Consider the following 6,000-nt stretch of genomic DNA (forward strand, 5'->3'; position numbering starts at 1 on the left):
CACATTGAATCTTGTTACATTAATTTTTTTACAGGCAGCAATTATTTAGGGCAGCAAGTGCAGCACACATCTCATCTTCCCAGGGCCTCGTTTGCTTTAGTCCACCCTCCCAGCCTAGCAGTCCAGCCAGCTCCCCCATTCTGGCCCATGTCAGATAGCAGGGATGAGTTGTAGGCTCTTCCTTGGATAGCTAAAGCTAAATCACTGCTAGAAATGCACAAAACTGGACAGCACAGGGTGTTGGCCACAACTATTTCCACTTAAAAAAGACCAAGTATTGCTACAGCACACCACTAATTGCTCTCTGAATTCCCTTGAGTTCACAGCTTTCCTGAAGAACAAAGTGCAAACCCTTTCACCATACTCCCACAGGAGCCCCATTACAGCACTTTCACCATACTCTCACAGGAGCCCCATTACAGCAGAAATATCTACCCCCATATCCACAGGATAAACTTCTGTTCACACAGGAGGAAGAGGGGGTTCCCCCCTCACGTACATGATGTGAGGCGACCTGCAGATCATTTCTGGCAGAGTTGTTGCTGAACAGTCACTCCATCTGACAGTCTTGCAGTGCATTGCATTAACTCACTGCAATTCTTTGTGCCATTCATCAATGCATTCTTGAGACTATTCCTCAAGATAACTTTTAAACCTGACTCAGTTTTCCAGTGCTCACCATCCCTCCCAAATTCACAACAGTTTAACAAACATACGCCACAAACGTAGTTTTAGCCCACTGCGTGGACTCTGGATGAAACATTTGAATGCCCTTGAACACTGGACAGGCTCCTGGAAAAAATTAGGCAATAAGTCCTGCTCTTTTGTCAACACACTCTGTGTAACTTACCTTAAGTACAAGTGAGCACAGGAGAGGTAGAGATGGCTAGAAACTGGGGCAGTTTTGGTGCACAAACTGGTGCCAAAAACTCTCACATCAATTTTGCAGGCTACAAGTCAAGACAGGCACCGGAACATACATGACACATACACAAATAGGCAAATACACCTTGCCAAATTCTGTTCCACAGGGCCACACTGTTAGGGATTTCTGAGCTTGAAAGTGGTTTCAGGACAGTTGGAGTCGCACTTCATAGTGATTATGTGTAAATACACTGTAGTGACCAAGTCATGGGGTAATCAGGCAGCAAAATGCAGCACAGCATTCAAAGAAATAAACCTGTTTTTTGCAAATGTTGGATTAGCAGCGCATAGTGACAAGTTAAATTGATAGATCAAATAGTAGAACATAAGCACCTGTCTGAGAGTAAAACGAGGAGAAATATGGAGGCAACACTCTTTATGCCAATAATTCTCCCACTATTGAATAGATGTATATAGATTCAGTATCCCCAAATTGACTAAAAAGGAGAGATGGTTCCCCCATGCTCTACTTCATGTTTTCATCATTCTGAGAATTGCTAAAACAGGCTCTCTCCACTACAGCTTCCTGCTTCCAACCAAACCTTCCAGAGTGACACTGCAGAGCAACCCTGGGACACCCTTAGGCCTTTTCCTGAGTGTCTTACTTGTCACTTAATGATGAACTGTTGAATCTGGCATCTACATAAACACCCTGTGATGATCCAGAGGTCAAACCCTGAGCTAAGACAAACTGGCATAGTTTTAAAATAAGCATTGGGAAATATGAGTGACCTTCCAAAACACCCATTGACATTTTAATCCTTAGAAACTTCATTTGTAGGTACAAGGTCAGTATTTGCAACAGGCTAGCTAAGTCTGATTATCTGAATATCATCTCTGATAAAGAAATGGTTTGGAGCTCAGCTATGCCTTTAATTTTATATTGTTTGACAGCCACAGTTTATAATTAACTTGTAATTATTAACATTTATTTATCTTGTTTATTAAAAAAAAACTCTTTAAAATCTGTTTCCTTGTAATAGCCTAGAAGAAATTGAGGATTTTTTTAAAATACACAAAACATGATGCAGAATGAACTCACCTACAAGGCATTTCTTCAGTTAAAACTGAGATGGTAGAGTTGAGTCACACAAAGCATGAATCATTTATACCTTCATTAAATGGGCTACAAAAATGTAAAGGTTATAACTTGGCAGGTATTCCTACACTTCCCTCAACTGTGCCAAAGGAATTTCCTTTAATTCTTTCTTAGGGAAGGGTTTAACTTGTAACAAGAAGACTATAATCAATCCAATCAATTAGTTTCATCCATGTTCCTTATCAGTCATAGCTATGCAAAACAGCTCATTCCTCTCTGCCCTCTGCTAAAGGTCACCATTCCTCAGATCTCCTTCCTGGTGCTTTAAGCACACCTTCTCCATTTCCATCAAAATATTTTTTCCTGGTTTATTAAATAGATTTTTTTGCTAATCCAGGTTGATTTGACTGAAATGAGTGTGTGTATGTGTGTGTGTGTGTGTGTGTGTGTGTGTGTGATTTCCCACCAATAGCTCTGGCTCATATGCACTTTCAATTAACTGAGTTTCTGTAAGTTAATTCACCTTTGCCTTAGCTGTGTTGATCCTGCAAGAAACTTCTGTCTCAAATGGTCTGTCCATGTTCCCTCTTCCTTTCAGCCAAACCCTTCAAGAGGATCAGGATGTACACTTGCAGTACATGCTTGCTCTTCCTATATTTCTGCCCTCAGAGTGAGCAGCTGTGGATTTTCAAAGGCAAGGAAGCAAAACCATCTTCTTGAAAGGCAAGGAAAGCATTTTTCACTTTCATACACTCAAAAAAGCTTGATTGCTTCATTATTGGCTGTAACTGCTCTGTTTCTGTTCCTTATGCAGCCCTGCACACAAGGCTGGTTGTGCTTGGCACTGGTCAAACACAGTGGCCTTTTGCTTTTCTTTTAAGTTGGGGACTGGAAAAGCATCCCTGAGCAAAAGTCTTTGGTGGCAGTTTGGTCCCTGAAAGTGGGCTCTGCTGCAAAAACATCCTGCCTGGAACTCTTTCAGCCTCCTCTTCACCATGCAGGGCTCAGCACCACACCACCAGACACCTTTACAGCCCTGTGGTGAGCAGAATGAAAACTCCAAATAACCCCAAGGCAACCAAAGGTTTCTGTATTTCAACAGAACGAGTTCCCTGCCCTGCTGCCTAACAGGGTGTGAGGAGGAAGGCACAAGCCAGCTAAGAGGGAAGGATGGGATTTGCTTTTTCCCCAGAAGCAATAGCACTAAACCCCAGCCTTCTGCAAAACCAAGACAAATTGAAGAGATTTAATTACCATATCCCACATTCTGAAAAGAAAGCAGGTACTGTTCTAGAGGGCATTTTGATTTATTCCTGGTATCTATAACAGGAACAGGAATGCTTAGCATCAGAAACCAGACAGACTGAAATGAAAAATAAGAAACAGGAAAAGAGTGGCAGCGGTTAACTAGTAGAACAAATTATCAGAGGAAATACTGTTTTCCTCATTTCCCAATGTCTTCAGATCTGTCTTTTTTGGAAAAAATATGTACTTTAGTTCAGCATAAATCAGTGGGTTGATGTCAAGAGAAACAGGAAGAAATTGCAAGGCCTGTGAAAGATGGGAGGTCACTCAGCGGGGTCTAATGGTCTCTGCCTGTTCTGCAGAACTGAACTCCAGAACAGGAAATAGAGGATTTCTTTCCACATGCACACACACCCTGCACCCGCAGGGTTCCCACAGGCAGCTGGCATTCAGTTCCACACGGGGTGTTCCCCTGCTGACCACTGCACCCACACTGCTGCTTGTCCAGAGCCACATGCCAGCTCGGGTCACGTGCAATTCCCAGCCCTTCTGTTTTTCTCATTCCAGGGCATGAAACACATTCAGGTCCTTCTCCCTTCTGCTCCACTCAAGCAAATGTTGTAGACAAAACAGATCCTGGGTGTCCTACACACATTAGCTGTCTTTACTATCCCATTATCCCTTTTAGGAAAATACAAGTTTTATGTAGTTTCTCCTATACTTTGACAGTCAGATTAGACAAGGAACCCACAAGTACCCGTCAGTTTTTGGGGCTCCACTTAGATCTCCACACCAAGAATATTTCGTTCAGCAGAAAAATACTGTCTTTGCCTCTTGTTTCCCACTAGAATCAGCAAGGTGCTTTTACAAACCAAATCCTAACTCCCACACCCCTCTGATCACTCAGCTGCTGGGACAAGGTAACCAACAGGAAGCACAGCACACACCGGCAACTTGGAAAAGGTCTGAACAGCCTTTTGACAAACCTGCATTTTGTTTTCTGAATTCCAGCATGCCTAACATCCACATTCCTCTACAGCCCCATGTAGCAATCTTTCCAGATCCAGTTAAGCTTCCATTATACTTGACTGCTATCAGTCTCTTTGGGATCACAGTATTTTTCAAGATATCTTAGCAAAATACTCTCATCACAAAAATTGGTAGAACTTCATCCACTTCAATTATTTCATACGAATTTAGGCACTAAATCTGAGGTTTTTACCTAGAAAAATCAAATGCCTTCTGTACTAAAGTAAAATTGTGTCTCATATCACTCCCATTACTTTTATATCTGCTAGCCCATCTCCCAGAAAGTTTGACATTGGGAAGGGGTTTGTGTTTGCAGAATCTGCACACCTTCTGCCCACCAACACCAGTATTGCCAAGTAAATATTGTCACCATGTCATAGGAAAACAGAGGTCAAGTATTCCTGTAAAGCCACATCACAATTCTTCTAACAAGCAGCAAAAAAATACCATTCTTAAATATCTCCCACCTGACTCAGCTATGTTCTCCCTGGACTGTCCCAGCAGGAGCAACTGAAGCAGGTTGATTTTTACCTAATCCCCCAAGCAAGTGCTGGCTTTTTCCTTCCTTATCTTTACACTTTATGAGTGCCCTGAGCAATACCTGCAGACATTCCCTCATCTCCACATTCTCCTGCAGTTCTTTCCTCACACTCCATTTATATCAGACTTCTGGGGACAAAACCAGTGATTTTTTTCCTTTCCCTCTCACCTTGGTAGTGATTACAAGGTAGGATGAGGCAGGAATCAGCCTGGTGAGCTCATATGGAGACCATCTCTGACAAATGCCTTCCTTCCACACGATTTTCATCTTTGAGGACAGAGGTTTTACTTTACCCACCTCCATCAGTGTACAAACACCTGCAGAGTCCATCAGTTCGTGCTGTCCCTGCTGTATACTTGAGGATAGCCCTTGTCTCTCAAAAGGGACCTGAATATTTATCCTCATGCTATTTACAAAACACATAAATTATACATGTTCCTTTTCCGGATTAAGTATAGATGGCCCATTCACTTTAGTCAAAACCAGTGGTTTATACCTCAAATTCTTGTTACAGATGTCACACCATGCTTAAGAGTCCCTTAGCATCCCTACATACCACCAGCCCCTAATGGAAACTGGCTTGTGATGGCCAATGCACCTGAAGCGTGGCATTTAATGCAACAGTGGGGCAGGACATCTCTAGCTAACCACAGCTGATAATATATTTCAAGTATTAAATAGAAGGTGTTACAATAAAAATATTGAATAGAAGCAAGATGTTACAGTGCTATGCAACTTGCTAGCAGCTGCATGTGATCACTCTCTCAAATGTCCTGTGAGGCACAGGCAGCTTTACAGGGGGTAACCAGTCTTCAACAACTCTTCCACAGTGGGATTTCAATTCCCCTTCTGCATGCAATTCAGTGGTAGCAACATGTTTCCCATTCCGGGTCCCTCCCCTTCTTTTTCACTGGGCTCTTATATAGTACTATATGAGTTTTGCCACTCATCTGTTTCATTTTTTTTGATGGAATATACTCCCCAATCAACATGTTTAAGTTTTTTCTCCCCTCATAGTGCTCATCCAAATTTTCTTCCTTGGTCCAGTATTGCCAACATGGTCCTTGTGCAGATCTTTATTTGGGGTGGGAGGCAGCGATCTGCTCAATATTCCTGACAACTGGGTGGGCCAGCTTTTTGTGTTGTTCCAGGCCGATTTTAATTTTGAATTCTTTTCCACATACCTCACAGGAAAACTTTCTGAATCCCTTTTTTGCCATGG

The sequence above is a fragment of the Pseudopodoces humilis genome, chromosome 9, assembly GCF_049639895.1.
Source record: "Pseudopodoces humilis isolate 2021_Gansu_Grassland_sample_001 chromosome 9, ASM4963989v1, whole genome shotgun sequence".
NCBI lineage: Eukaryota > Metazoa > Chordata > Aves > Passeriformes > Paridae > Pseudopodoces > Pseudopodoces humilis.